At 43.9% G+C, this 15,710-nt stretch overlaps 1 long non-coding RNA gene across 3 annotated transcripts in view; it reads left to right on the forward strand.

The window, feature by feature from the left end:
* Positions 1-15,710, forward strand: part of LOC149333182 (uncharacterized) — a 70,563-nt gene that overhangs the window by 17,628 nt on the left and 37,225 nt on the right. The gene's annotated exons all lie outside the window — the stretch shown is intronic.

A 15,710-nucleotide genomic window follows, 5' to 3' on the forward strand; every position in this document is an offset into this window, starting at 1 on the left:
ATTCGATGCCAGGTTTACTGCTCGATTGTCCATCCATCGTGTGATCACAATTTTTCCGTCGCTGCTCACGAGGTAGTCTGACGACCCTCTTCCTTCTTTTTTCAGTTGTTTTTCCGTCTTCAAAGGGCATTTTTCAGTTCTGTTCTGGCGAATAGTGCCAGCAGCATAAATTGTTTTCTCAAGCAGCACACGGAGCACAGGCAGGGAGGTGAAATAGTTATCAAAAAACAACTTGTGCCCGATGCCATCAGGTATCCTGGATGCTAAATGGAGAACAAAGGCGCCTGTTACTCCGAACGTTTTCTTGATTTCTGAGCTAAGTTCTGTTGTGGAGCCTTGGTAAACGAGAAAATCATAAATTATTCCCGACGCACCACACAACATGAACACTTTGACGCCCCAGGGGTTTGGCTTGCCTTTGATGTATTGCTTGATATCAAGCTTCCCTTTGAACGGAATGATCTGTTCATCAATGCATAGGCGCTCCTCCAAAGGAAGATTATGGCATCTTTCTTGAAATGAATTCAGAAGTGGCCTCACTTTCCACAAGCGGTCATTATTGTTGTGATCTCCATTTACATCTACAATATGAAGACAGTTCCTGAGCTTTTCAAAGCGATTCCTGCACATGTTTACAGATGCCAAAAGTTCTGTTTTCATTGAAGGCTTCCAATACATGCGCAGCCGTGGATAGCGCAGAACACCCATTGTCAAATGAAGTGCAATAAGTTTTCTGATTTCTTCTTCATTTGTCAGCACTGATTTTCCATCTTGGAAAACTGAGTATGTGTTGGTCTTGTCGGCTAACTCAATAAACACGCTTTTGGGCACATACTTTGAAAAATACTCGTAAGGCGGGAGAAGAGGATCGCGATAGCTTTCGTCCTCGTCAGCTACCGGCTTGAATTCAGCAGCTGGCTTTTCAAATGGTTTCCTGCACCAGGAGCCGTACTCTCGAGCGCTCTCTTTATCCGGCTCTTCCTCGTCAGACGAGTCAGATAGCTCCTGCTGGTTGTCCCAGTCGCCGTCCACTGCATCGTCTAGCTCACCTGCTTCGTCTACCTCTTCTTCGTCATCGTCGATGTCGGATATATCGCCGTTGCCCAGTGCAGCAAAGATAATATCTGGATCTTCGAGACGTGGCCTTCTTGAGCGGGGCAGTCTCCTTGCCGAGTAGAACAACGCAGTAGGTATTGTCGCACCTACATAAAAAACAACGCGAAATTATTGCTCCCGTAAAAGTAAACACCGAACGCCCCGCAGTGAAAACTCCCGCTGATCGCTAACCCTTGAGCCCTGGTGTCCTTTATATAGGACACGTCATTCGTGGCCTCTTGTGACCGACATACAGCCCAATGTAGAAGCTGCTCTATGATTTTAGCATCTCGAAGGTCTTAAAAAGAACATATATAATTCTCAGGGGCAGTATGCAAATTAGTCGTTGAGTAAACCGATCGCAAAATCTCGCTTACCTTCACTGCCGTCGCCCGCGCCGTCCGCCATTTTCGTCGTCGTCTCCCGTCGTTGCAAACGCCACAACAACATCGGCATTGATGCCCATGTCAACAGCGATGTCCCAAGTTCTGTTTCGGTTCTTGTTTCGGTAGTTTTGGTTGGTTTCTAGCCTCATGTCGCGTGTTTTGCTATGTGTCCTATATTTAGGACACCAGGGCCGAAAGGGTTAATTGTTGGTCGGCGTTTCTGCTGTGAGTACCGCCCAATTCGTTGGGTATTTTTGGGCACTGGCACGGTTTCTGTGCTCTAAAATCATTTCGAGGAGTTCCTCGTCAAAACACAGAGCGAAACGATCGACTGCACATACCACTGGCTTAGATTTAGAACTGAGGGTGGCATGATCTTGGAACGAGCATCTGCGGTTCACTTTGTGCTTTGTGCTCCAATCGTCACCACTTTCCTCTTGTAGCACATCTTCCATTTCGTTGCCTGGCTACGTTTCCCACTTGCTTTTCTCTTTTTAATTGTTGGTAGGCGTTTCTTTCATTTGCCTCTCGATGGACCAGCTTTGTTGTCATCTTTGTCGAGACTTGGATCTGTTGGTGCAAGCTCCAGAACAAACTCATCCTTGCTACTTTGTTCCTCGTCCTCATTAGTTTTTGATCCGGAAGGCTGAAGTAACAGCCGTGGCAGCGCAAGGTTGGCTTAAAGGGAAACTGCATAGGTTTTAGAAATCAACGAGCTTAAGAGGGTCGAATGTGTTTAACTTGCAGGTAATGCATGCGAAGTCTTTTTGGGCTAGCGCTTGCAATAGTGAAGTAATCGCCGATTAAAATCCGGACGCCCTTCAAGCTTCTCCGCAGCGCACAACGCCAAGTGGGGGTCGCATGGTGACATCATCGAAGGTATCGGTACATTTACAGCGCACAAACGCCTGCTTTGAAGGGAAAAAAAACGTCACCGAAGGTGAACCCTGCCGAGAGTTGTTTGACTGAGTCTAAAGTGTCGGGGCAGGGTGTGGCGGACAACAGCGGGAATTTGAAATCATACCTTCAGTGACGTCATGCTACGTTTCTCTGCACACCTCCGGTGCATCGAGGAGAAGCGCTAAATTCAATCGTCGATTACGTCACTATTTGAAATGCTAGTGCAAAACCACTTAGCATGCTTTACCTACACCCTACATAGATTTTATTCCTTGAATTTCACGAAATTCTCAAAAAAGTGCTGCAGCTGCCCTTTAAAACTTCTCCAGGAACTGGGAATTTCGCTTGGGGTCGAGCTTTGTTGTGAGTGGTGCCGATGTCGCCGAAAATGTATCCGCGCTTCGTGCATGCTCGGAGGGAACTCCCTGCAAATTGCACTGCTCAGCCGCAGTGACTACCAACTTGGTGATCGAGGCGGCAGTGTTGTCGGCCATTTCCAATGGTGTGCACTCCCTCCATTTTCAGTTTGTGCTTGTGCTCCAGGTTGTAGTTTGTGATGCTCGTACGCTTTTGCACCTTATTTATGCAGTCGTCTATCTGGATTTGAATGAACCCTTCCCCCTAGCCTCCTGAGTGCCATTGTATGATTGGCTGTTGCCGTCACTAATCATCTCGATGCAGGGAAATTAAGCACTGAAAAAATTTGTACTGCCAACCTCTAGCTCATCTGCCTTGCTTTCGCTGTTTTTGCTGGTACCTGTGACGACGAGCCTTGTAGTGAACATATTTTGGACTACCAGGATAAGCTGCATGCTTGGAACCCACTGAAAAGCTGGACAAAGCAACCCGGCGAAAGCCAAGGTAGCATGGGGTATGCGTAATCGCCAGGTATATAAGGATCATCGCACTTGTCTACAGCCTCTTCGAAGTAGGTGCCTTCTTTCCATACCCGGGCATCGTGGGCAAAACCAGGAAAGCCAATGAAGACATCCCAAAACCTGTTCTGATCGTTGCAGACTGCTTGGAGGATTATTGGAGGCCACTTTTTCTGGATGATATGTGATGTAACGCAGTGGAGTCGTCTGGCTTCAGAATTTCAATGTGGCGGCCATCAATGCACCCAACGGCGTTGCGGGGCCCTTTCCCACCGCTTTTTCTCATGAAGGCAATTTTGCTGCAGGCCATGTCGGCAGCGCTTGGCCAGCATATCACCTCGGCGATAACTGCTTGCAGAAAGTTCAGTACCCGTTGCATGCACAGCACAACCGACGATTCAGACACGTCATATCTGTCAGCTACCGAGTACATGCTTGTTTGAGCTCCAAGGTAGCTCAGAGTCATAAGGCAACTCTTTCCTGCAGTGATTTGCGGATGACCGGGGATACTTTTTGGCTAGAAGGGCGACTGCAGGAACCTCTCACACAAGCTGTCAAATGTCTCGCTTAAAAGTCTAAGTATTTAGTTGTCACCTGTTCAAAGTACCCATTGACTCCATGCCAGTTGACCCGCGCCACTTTGCACAAAGCAGCAGAAAGCGCACACTCAAATTCCCCATCGCTGTCGGAGTCAACAGGTTCCATGGCCGATGCCAAATAATATGCTATTTCGAACAACTGCACAGTGCTGGAGTGTTGAACTAGCACCATACCGCGCACATGTAAAGGCATGCGACAAACGCCAACATCCAAACATTTACCGCAGCAGACGAAGGCCTGCACATTTCTGCCCTTTTTGCCCTCTATTTGGCCGCAACGTGGGGAGCTACACTCGCATTGGAAGAAATGGCGCTGAACTGGCATTGCACTTTTAAGAACTAGTGCAGAGAATGCAGCCAAATCGAGGAGACCTATAGTTAACAGAGTGCAGCTCGAAAATAAAGTAACCGTGCTATATTTTGTACCAATTTAATTAATCCTATTGTAGTTTTTTTTTTTTTTGCTCCTCTTTCACCGATTGCGACTTCCTGGTGACATGGGATGTTGTGGACGGCTGTCACTCAACTTCACGCACATTTAGCGCGCCGTTCCCAAACACCCTTAGAGGGTGTGGGGGCAGCGGTCTCGGACTCAAAGGAGATACCCTCGACTCAGCGTGGCAAGCTCAGCGGAGACCGGCCACCAAGTGACAAGAGGTTTTTGGTCGTCTGGTGCCCAGCTTTTGCCACTCGCAAGTCAGAGAATGGGTCGGAGCCAAAGGTCCACAAACAAAACAAAGTTTATACAGCAATGAGACGATACAGAGGATTTCATAATCACTATTACAAACACATACAAAGTGATTAACAAAACAATGCAACTCGTGCAAAGTTACACTCAAGAGAGAATACAATACAGAGGAAATATTGCATCTAAAGTGTACTAACACAAGAGAGAGACAAACAAACAAAACACAGTTTGTTCACCGGACACTGTGACAGTCCGATGACGAGAGGTCCACGACGATGCCGTCCCGCAGACTGGCGCGCGCTGCCTCGATGGTCCATGGCTGAGGCGAGTGGTGTTGTCCCGGGAGTCTAGCGGGCGTGCTTCGATGAAGCTTAAACAGCGGTTCGGGCTAATCGACAGGAAAGTAAAATAATAGAGCCCGGCCCGCACCGCTTAGAGCACAACGGGCTTAAACCAATATAAAATAAATAAAAGGGAAAAAAAAATTTTGCATTGCAGAAAAAAAAAAGGGTGGGGTTCTACCATCATCAGCGAAACCACGGCCGAGGGGGGGGGGGGCCGGCTCAACGGCATTTATTTCTGTGGTATTTATACAACTGTTCTGGGAATCTTGACGTACATTTGTCTTGCTTTTTTTTTTTCCGGTAACTTAATTCCACAACTAATCTTTACATCTTGACGTACAATAGGCTTGGTTTCTTGTTCTCCATCTGTGCTGTGAAGTTCTCGTAGACCTCAGGATGCAGGTGGTGGAAGTCGCTCCGTCTTCCGAACCATGAATTGCTGCCTGCAAGACTTGTTAAAAACTCAAGCACATATTAATTCCTCTTAAGGGAAGTGAAATAATAGGGGACTTAATGTTTGTATAAAAGAGGCTATAAAAGGTAACAACAAGGATACATAACGATAAAACATTAGCTAGAGTTGTAGTAGCATGTGGTGTATTGGATATGTTAATTTCTGTTGTTCAGTGTAATTACTGTTGTTTATATTAAATAGAAAAGATTCTATTGCTGTCTCTTTGGATGCACTGTTAGATATTCAAATATATCTACTGCAGTACCTAATTTATTCTGATATTAAAAGTGTGGACAAAATAGTAAATATTGGCATATAACTTGGAATACAAAAATGTTAGTGCATTTCGCTTGAATGTTTTGTGTTAATTATACATTCAGCATTATGAGAATTACCCTCATTCCTAGGGCTTTAGGATTCATAAGGTGCCGCATACTGCTTAGGACTTGAATCCCAAGCCGCATACGATACCCCTGGATATAGATCCCAAAAGTATACTTTTTTTTTTTTTTTACGGGTGACGGAACAAGACTTTTCCTTTGTAATGAATCCCAGTTTTTTTTTTTTTTTTCCTCTCAGTCTATTAGTCCTTTGCACTGACTGAGAAACATGCCTGCCTCGGGGGTTAGGACACATCTCCACTCTGTGTACCCAGGGGAGGGAACAGGTGCATCTTCAAGGGGTGGTCGACCCGAAGGGAGCTATTTCGCTCTGATAGAGCTCCAGTGCTGCTTGAGTTGACAACATCATGGGAGCTTCGCTATGAGCTCCAAATTGCTCCACCAAAGGTAGTCTCATGGCCATGGGAGCCCAGTGGCTCAACATAGTGACCGTAGGTGGACAGGACTTCCTTGACTTTGCAAGGCTGAAGAGCGGGTGGGCATTGAAGAGCTGCCTCTCAGTGCTCCTGTATTCAGTAGCCTACATACTCAATCTTTCGTGGGGAATTTTGCTTATGCGAGACATTCTGTCTCTGTGAGGGTGGAGGTTGGTTGGGCAGTGAAGTACTGCTGGCCTGCAGTGCTCTTCATTGAGAGATGCCTAGTCCATTTGGTCGTGGTCAGGTTTGAGGGTGGTTGTCTACTCATGACAAGCAACAATTGTGTGTCATTGACAGTAAAATTAGCACTGTTGTAAGTGCCTTACAACAAGTTCCCGGTCAGTGTTTTAGTTACGTTCGAGAATTTTGTCGTTTATGATTTGAACAATTTCTTCAATTATTTTTATTGCCTTATCCTGTAACTATTTCAGGTTTATGGCTTGTGACATCACCCGATACAAACTTTTTAAGAGTATTAACTTTTTCTTTAGTAAAGTTGCAGTCATTTAAGTAATGGTCAAATGTTGATGCTGATTTTGTACAAAAACATTGATCGCTCTCTAGAATGCCGAATCGTTTTAAATAAAAGGGAAATCGCCCGTGTCCGCTTATCGCTTGAGATGAAAGGTAGTTGGTTGGAAAAAATTTAGGTATATTTGAAACAGTTGGGATCCATTGATAAGTATAAGTTTCCAAACCTTCGTCCTGCCAAATACGATTCCATTTCCTTATAGTTTCTTTGTATAGTTCCGCTTTAATGAATTGTTTAGTCATAGGGTGTTCGGTATATATGCCTTGGTATCTCGCTTTATTTGCCAATTCGTCGGCTAATTCATTGCCCATGATACCTTGATGTGCTTTGACATAAGTTAAAGATATCTTGCCTGTTACACTTTTGCTTATTAGTTCGTTTTTAATGTTTTGAATAAAATAATTACAATTTTGAGGATTCTGTAACCCTTGTAAAGTTGATAAGCTGTCAGTTAATATCTGATAATGTTTATCCTGATTATGTTGTCTGACAAATTTCACTGCTTCCTTAATGGCAATTGTTTCGGCAATGAAATTATTACTATATGATGGTAACTTAAATTGTGCTGAATGTATAATTTCTCCACTTTTATTAAAGACAACAAAGGCTGCCCCTACTGTATTTGTTAATTCCGATCCGTCAGTAAAAATTTGAAAATCAGAAGGAATAATTGTCTTATTGAAGGTAATTTTACTTTTCTTAGCCAGATGTATGATCCATTTGTCCACACTTGAGACTATGTTGTTTGCCGTAAAATCTTTATCCTCCCATCTAAATAAACCACTATTGTGTAGGAGTTCAAAAAGTCGATTTTCTTTTTCTATATTCAGATGAAGGGGTGGGATATTACATAAAACTCTAAGCGCTAGATTTGATGTTGTTCGATATGCTTTGCATATTCTTAGAAGAGGGATACGTTGAATTGCTCTTAATTTACGTAGAATATGTGAATGAGGTGTATACCAAATTGGGGAACTATAAATAATTATTCTTTCAAGTCCTCTAAAATATAATTGCCTTAAATGTCCTGGCGACATACCCCAATTTTTACTAGTAAATTTCGCTAATTTTAAGGTGATGTTGGTAATTTTTTCTTGAATATATTTTAAATGGGGAATGAAAGATAGCTGTTCATCAAACACGACACCTAATATTTTTAGTTCTTTACAACGGTTAAGATTCTTACCTTTCATTTTAACGTTTGGTGGTCTTTTCTGGTAGGCTTTTCCAACAAGCATAAACTGACACTTCTCAGAGTTAAAAGTCAAACCCTGATCATCAGCCCACTGTGACACTTGGTTAAGTGCCTGTTCGCAATGTTGTTCCAGATCAAGCCTAGATTTACCATTTACTAGTATAGTAATGTCATCAGCAAAAGCCTGAATTTCAAAGTGAGCAGGTGTATCTAATTTCAGGAGTTCGGCCATCATAAAGTTCCAAAGAAGTGGGCTCAAAGGTGAACCTTGAGGCGATTATATTCAAGTGAACAGTTTATTGACTGATATTTGATTACTCTATTGCTTAGTACTTCAAGGGTTAAGGTATAGAGGTTGAAGGGAATTTTCGCTCTTTCGAATATTATAGCCACTGCATCTCTATTAATGTAATTAAAAGCATTTTTAATGTCTAATGAAATGATAACCATTTTGTGACCTTTCTCGGTTTGATTTGTAATATTTCTCATTAAGTGATTTAATGCCATAGTTGCTGATGTTTTATGCCTGAACCCAAACTGGGTTTTTGGTTGTATGTCGTTCTTAACTAAGAAAAAGTATAAGCGAATATTAAGTAATTTCTCCAGCACTTTACCCAGGATTGAATTTATTGCTATCGGTCTAAAATTATTAACGTTATCTTCTCCCTTTCCCTTGGGAATTAGAATTACTTTTGAAATTTTCCACCTGTCTGGGAAGCAACCTATTCTTAGACACGAATTAAAAACATTAATGAAAAATTTCTTATTAGTCATATAAAGTGCCTGAATAAAAGACGTTCTTAAAGAGTCTGGTCCGGGTGCTACAAATTTCTTTAGCGTTAACACAATGTTATCTACTTCTTGTTCTGTGAACGGGATATCGTTTTCGTGCGGCCTACTTTCTACTTCATTATTCCTAATGATTACTTCTTCTTCCGGAGATACAACAATGTCATACAAATTCTTTAAAATATGTTCAACTGATTCTTGCTCAGAATTTGACGCCTGTCCTCCATTAATTTTGATATTAGGAATGGTTATCGTTCTTTTTATTTTATTTACTGCTAGTTTATATGTTAGTGTAAATGGGTTGTGATTAGCTACAGTGCCACAAAAATCTCTCCACGACTTTTCTTTTCCTTTCTTAAGACTTTGGTTGTATTTTTCAACTGCTTCTTTGTATATAGTGCAATAAACATTCCTCATAGCGTCATTAGCTCTTTGGTAACGACGTCTGTGTGCATTTACTTTTTTTCTTTCTATTTCTAAATCTAGCGTCCACCATGGTTTGCTTTGTAATGTTTTATTTTTCCTTTTTTTGGAATACCTTTTTATTAAAGCATTAATCTTATCGTAAAGGTGATTTACTATATAATTCAAATGGTTTACTGAGTTAATGTGGGTATCTGCAGTCACTTTCATCCATCTGTCTTCCGCTAAGCTCTGTAAGACTTTAAGCTCTCCTTTTTTAGTGAGGTGGGGTTCGTTGGGCCTTTCTTCGCTGAAAAGTTCCAGTGCAAGATATTTATGATCGCTATTTGTGAAATCTTCCAAAACTTCCCAGTTGTTGATATGGGGTGTTAGAGAATAAGACACAATTGTGAGATCGGTCCAACTTTTACCATTTTTAGTCTCAAAAGTTGGTGGAGTATTTGGGTAATTCACTAAATTTAGTTGATTTCTGTTGATGAATTCTGCTATTTCAATTCCCTTCTCGTCAATTTTCTCGCCTCCCCAAATTTTATTTTTTGCGTTAAAATCTCCTGCAATTATTACATACTGTCCAGAATTTGTCTCTAAAATTTTCTCTGTTATTAAGAATATGATTTACATCTTCTGTGGGAGGGATATAACAATTAATAACTATAATGTTCTTTTCTTGCCAATTTATCCTAACTGCCACGAGTAGTTGATCTAAAAGTAAAGGGAACACGCCAATTTTTTCATTGTGAATAATTATTGCACATTTTGGATTAACTTTGCATGCCAATATTCTTTCTTTAATGCCGAAACCGATAATACTATTATTTAGTGCGTAGGGTTCTTGTGTTAACGTGATGTCTTGTTTTTGTACTAATTGAGTATTTGTTAAATGCTGTGTAGCCTTAAAAGAGCGGGCTAAGTTAATTTGTAGAAACTTCAAAGTTGAAGTATCCATGATTTCAAGTTTCTTATTTTCTCGACTGTTGGTTTCTTAAAGTTTTGCCACTATCTGAAGGGTTTCCTTCAGCTGGGCTGCCTTGAAGACAGGGCAATTGTTACTAAGGGAAGAGTGCCTCCTTTCGCTGGCATGGACCTTCCTATCCTCGCAGATTTTACAGTTCTTCCTTTCATTAGTGCATTGGCGTATGTGGTGGCTTTCCCCACAGTCGGCGCATCGGGCTTCTGCCGTGCAGGCTCGCTCCGTGTGTCCAATCCTACAACAATTCTTGCAGCGTGGCAGAAAAGTGTTGTCATAGAAAAAACATCTTGTCCACAAGATGTTAATTCTTTCTCTTCCCTTCAAAGCCTCAAAAGCTTTTTTGCTTAGCTCTATGATGGCCGTGGTGCCGCTCTTACCTTTCCATGTTTTCACTAGGCGGAAGTCGTCAGATTGACAATCGAAATTATTTTGCCTAATGATTCGCTCGGTGATTTCGTCCTCAGGCATCTCCTCGGATATACCGACCACCTTTATTTGTGGCTTTTTCTTCTTAGGGAGGCGTGTCACAACCTCGTTCCTCGTGGCTTTGTTTTCACGAAGTTCTCTTTCAACTTTCTTTATGGTTTCGGCCGAGGTTGATGTTATAACTATGCCTTCCCTGGATGGCCTCATGTCCACATCCACTAATCCCAATGAATACGGATCAATGTTTTTCTCAATGAGTTTACCTAGTTGTTCCTTAGGTATGTTCTCTGACGTTAAGACTAAAGCCTCCTTTTGCTTTAGACCGTGCTCAGGCTGATGCGGACGTTCTTCCTGCCCTGGTGGCCACGTGATATTGCCTCCTGTTTCGTTGTGTATACCATGCAGCGACTCCTTGATTCCTTCGATTCGTCCCTGCAGTTCTTTGTTCTTGTGTGACGACTCTAATAGGAGAGTCTTCATCTTGGTGATCTGTGTGATGAGACAGTTCAGTTGTCTCTCCACCTCCTCATTGCCTGGGGTTGCTGCTGCAATCTTTGTTGCCGCTGTGAAAAGGGCTTGGTCAATGATAGAGAGTCGCTGAAGGATTGATTTTTCTTTTTTCCTTTCTTCATAATGTGGGCTCGTCTCTTCCGTCCCAAGAGGCGGGAAGTCCTCTCTTGTAAGGCTACAAGCCTCCTCATTTGGATCATGATTTTCTCTGACATCCACGTCGGTTTCCCCTTGGTCCTCTTCAGACCATGAGTCATTCCAGGCGTCAGTAGTCTGACCATCTACTGTGTTTAGTGAAGGGGAAGGCCAAGATCCTCCAACCTCTCTCTCCGGAGTTTCCTGAACTTGTTCCCTCAAAAAGGAATCTTTGGTGACTGTGGATGGCGTCTGTTCCAGTTGTTCGCTCCTTTTCTTCCCTTTTTTCTTTTCGCGATCTTTTTCCTTTTTCCCCTTCTTGTCCTTTCCCATCTTGCAAGTGTGGAGATTGTATGTATATGCGAGTACAAATTACTGCTACTTTTAGTAGAAAAAAACAAATTAAATTGAATGCAATATTCCTCTCAACAATTTAGATTGATATGAGGTGTTCGAGATGAGTCGGCAACCAGAAGATTACTGACTTCAGAAACAGGATCGCGACAAGCACAGCAAGTCGATGGAAATCAGTGAGGACGTCTATTGACCCTGATCAAATGCCCGCAAAAAACTCAAAATTTGATGATTTACCCCTTTTCAACTATTTAGGATGCTAAGCGACACTCAAAAACGCACTAAAAACACTGCAGGATTGTACTGTACAGCTCGGCAACGATTTGACGCAATTCCGCCAAATCTGGCGGATTTCGGTATACAAGTATAGTAACAAATAACTTCCCTGTGGTCCAGATACGAAAAAAACAATAACTTGGTACTCAATAAAGCTACGGACTTGAAATTAACAGCACGTGAATGCCCTGATTTTTCCAATAAAAATGATATATTACATCACATATTTAATTTAAAAGAAAAAATTATAAAAACCAAATTTGACACGAAAGCCGCCTCTGTGTGACACGTGCGCGAGGTTTTTCGCTAATAACTTCCTTAAAAATTAAGCGAGAACTATAAAATAAGCACAGATGGATTCGTCGCACTTCAAGGATTCTAAAAATATATAGTTTTATTGGACTAAACTAAGAAATCCAAAGTGAGAGGAGTTTTATCTCCCGAACTGGTCGAAAAGGCCTAGCTGAGAGGCCATTTGTTTACATTACGAATTTGACTGTAACTTCGTAAAAATTTGCTCTAAATGAATAAATTAGGTGTCCAAATTATCGGAAAGACGGAGCGATTAAGTTAAATACGCTTTGAGCTGATTAGAGAGGGTGTAAATGATGATAAACACGTTATTTATGTTCAGCACATGGCTGTGTGCTTTGTTTACATGCTACTTGTGTGGAAAAACACTTCTAATTTAAAAACTACTGCACCGAATTGGCTCAAATTTGAAATACAGATGCGCGATAGCTTTATAAAGGAGGAGTGTCAAAAGTTTTCACTCACTTTGAAGGAATTCTCGGTGAAAAAGTCCAAAAACTCGCCAGCGAGCTCCAGGCTGCCCCCACGGCCAGGAAACGCTGATGATGATCGGGCCTATATAAAAACGGCGATGACCCGTTTTTATATAGGCTTGGTCCACGTCTGTTTGTTCTACGCGCCGAGGCAGGCGCGCGCATACACACAGTATCGGCCGTGCGGTCTCCTTCTCTTTCTTGTACTGGGCGCGCGTCCCTGATTGGTCAAAAGCCGGGAGTGGCTTCCAGGAGCGTCTGGAACTTTCTGGCATGGCGCCGCCGCCGATGTGCGAGCGAAGAGGAGAAGGACATGTCTTAGCACACGCAAGGTTACGCCCTGTCTGCCGGTTTCGAGTAGAAGCATCTCCGACATTTTAGAAAAATCGGCGGCAATCCCACTGCGCGCCGCGTGCAGTGGTGGAGGGGCAGCCACACACGCAAGGCAAGTCGCTCACCGAGGTTTCCTTCTCCCTCGTTTTACAACCCGCGCTGGCGAGATGAGTCCGCGCAGCGCTGTTTTTGCTTGTTTGTTTCAAAAATTCGCCGAATTTTGTGACAGCGGCGTCATGTCTATGTAGTTCCATAAACATGCCAATGCTGTCAATTAGTACACACAGTAACTATTAACAAACTGAATTTCTTGACTGACAGTGGGTAACCACGTTTCATAAGGATAAAAATTGCAGCCCCATTAAGGGTATGGGCACCAGCCATGGTAGCGTTTGTGCTAGTTTCTTTTCACATGAATCACATGTTGAAATGCTGGGCTGTGTGTCTCCTTCGGCTTTCACAATGTGCTGTGGATGTGTCGCTTTCGCTTGGTTCTTCATCAGTGCCAACGTTGTCGTGAGCAGGCAGGTCTGCAAGCTCTGCAGTGAAATCCCTCTCAGAGTTGCACATGTTACGAAACACGCATGCTCCCATAACAGTGTAACAGCACTGCATAATTAATTGTCTTCGCATCGACCACATATAGTCTTCTATAAAAGGCCAAAGCAGTTTTCAATGGCCACCCTTTGCTGGCTGTGGTACTTGTTGAATCTCTTTTTCCACGCCGGAAAACTGGAATCATTGCATTTGCGCGGCTTGCCTCGGCAGCGAGTACCAGACGCTCCAGTGGGCGCATTTTTTTTCTTTATGCCGCTTCTGCTTTGCAGCTGTGGCATCCTGCATTACACTAATCAGGCTGCCAGTAGATGTGCCTCTCTGCCGACTCTCCTCGATGCTGTCGCTTCAGCTGGTGCCTCCTCCTCATCTTGAATTTCGTCAGCAGACGTACAATACTCATAGTGAGACAGCCTACTACCACACACCACACTCCCCTCCCCCCCCCCCCCCCCCCCCCAAGAAAAAAAAAATGACATCATTGCCTCTGCTCCTCACAGCAAAACGAATACAAACAAAACGACAATGGTAAGAAAGCATACCGCTTCTATGCCGACCGTATACCATTTGTGCTTGTCTCTCTTTCGGTTTGCGCCTGTCAAAAATCAACAAATACGTCAACTTTCCGACTCGTAAACCTGCTCCCTGTTGACATGTTCACATGCGTGCGGGCAGAACAGCTTCAATGTACAAAGGTGCTCATTTGCTCCTGTGCTCGCCAGGTGTCCGCGAGGACTGAGAGCGTAACGCAGTGGCCTAGTGCAAGCATCATCGTGCAATGTTACAGTAGTTGAAACTCACCCTGCGGTACACTCGCAAAAAGCTTGCACGACTTGCAGTGGCTCTCGGCTCAGCATAACCAGCTGCTTGTAGTGCCCGCTCTTCATCGAAGGGAGACGAGTACTTTTGAGGTGCACCGCCTCTTCTGCACTCAGCCACTGCACATTCCTTAGATACTTGTCCTGCAGGAAGTTCCAGCTACGGCGCATTTGCCGCTCGCACAACCGGGCGTTCACAGCCTTGAAATGTTGTTGTATGTCTTCTTGGCTGAGCGCGGGCGCATCTCTGAAGTCTGACCTCCAATTTTTTTCGTTAAAAACGCTGAAGAAAGTCCTGCACGTAGGTGCCTCCATGCTGCAAGCACGACCACACACGACGCAGCAAAAACTAGTTAAAAAAACGGCGAAGTGGTGCACTTGCAGTGGCTCTCGGCTCATCATAACCAGCTGCTTGTGATGCCCGCTCTTCATCGAAGCGAGACGAGTACTTTTGAGGTACACCACCTCTTCTGCACTCAGCCACTGCACGTGCCTTAGATATTTTGTCCTGCAGGAAGTTCCAGCCACGGCGCATTTGCCGCTCGCACAACCCGGCGTCCACAGCCTTGAAATGTTGTTGTATATCTTCTTGGCTAAGCGCGGGCGCATCTCTGAAGTCTGACCTCCAATTTTTTTTCGCTAAAAACGCTGAAAAAAGTCCTGCACGTAGGTGCCTCCATGCTGCAAGCACAACCACACACGACGCAGCAAAAACTAGTTAGAAAAACGGCGAAGTGGTGCACTTGCAGTGGCTCTCGGCTCAGCATAACCAGCTGCTTGTGATGCCCGCTCTTCATCGAAGCGAGACGAGTACTTTTGAGGTACACCACCTCTTCTGCACTCAGCCACTGCACGTGCCTTAGATATTTTGTCCTGCAGGAAGTTCCAGCCGTGGCGCATTTGCCGCTCGCACAACCGGGCGTCCACAGCCTTGAAATGTTGTTGTATGTCTTCTTGGCTAAGCGCAGGCGCATCTCTGAAGTCTGACCTCCAATTTTTTTCGCTAAAAACGCTGAAAAAAGTCCTGCACGTAGGTGCCTCCATGCTGCAAGCACACCCACACACGACGCAGCAAAAACTAGTTAGAAAAACGGCGAAGTGGTGCACTTGCAGTGGCTCTCGGCTCAGCATAACCAGCTGCTTGTAATGCCCGCTCTTCATCGAAGGGAGACGAGTACTTTTGAGGTAAACCGAATCTTCTGTACTCAGCCACTGCACATGCCTTATATATTTGTCCTGCAGGAAGTTCCAGCCGTGGCGCATTTGCCGCTCGCACAACCGGGCGTCCACAGCCTTGAAATGTTGTTGTATGTCTTCTTGGCTAAGCGCGGGCGCATCTCTGAAGTCTGACCTCCAATTTTTTCGCTAAAAACGCGGAAAAAAGTCCTGCACGTAGGTGCCTCCATGCTGCAAGCACGACCACACACAACGCAGCAAAAACTAGT

The sequence above is a fragment of the Amblyomma mixtum genome, chromosome 8 (genome assembly GCF_055824585.1).
Source record: "Amblyomma mixtum isolate Tamu chromosome 8, ASM5582458v1, whole genome shotgun sequence".
Classification (NCBI taxonomy): Eukaryota; Metazoa; Arthropoda; class Arachnida; order Ixodida; family Ixodidae; genus Amblyomma; species Amblyomma mixtum.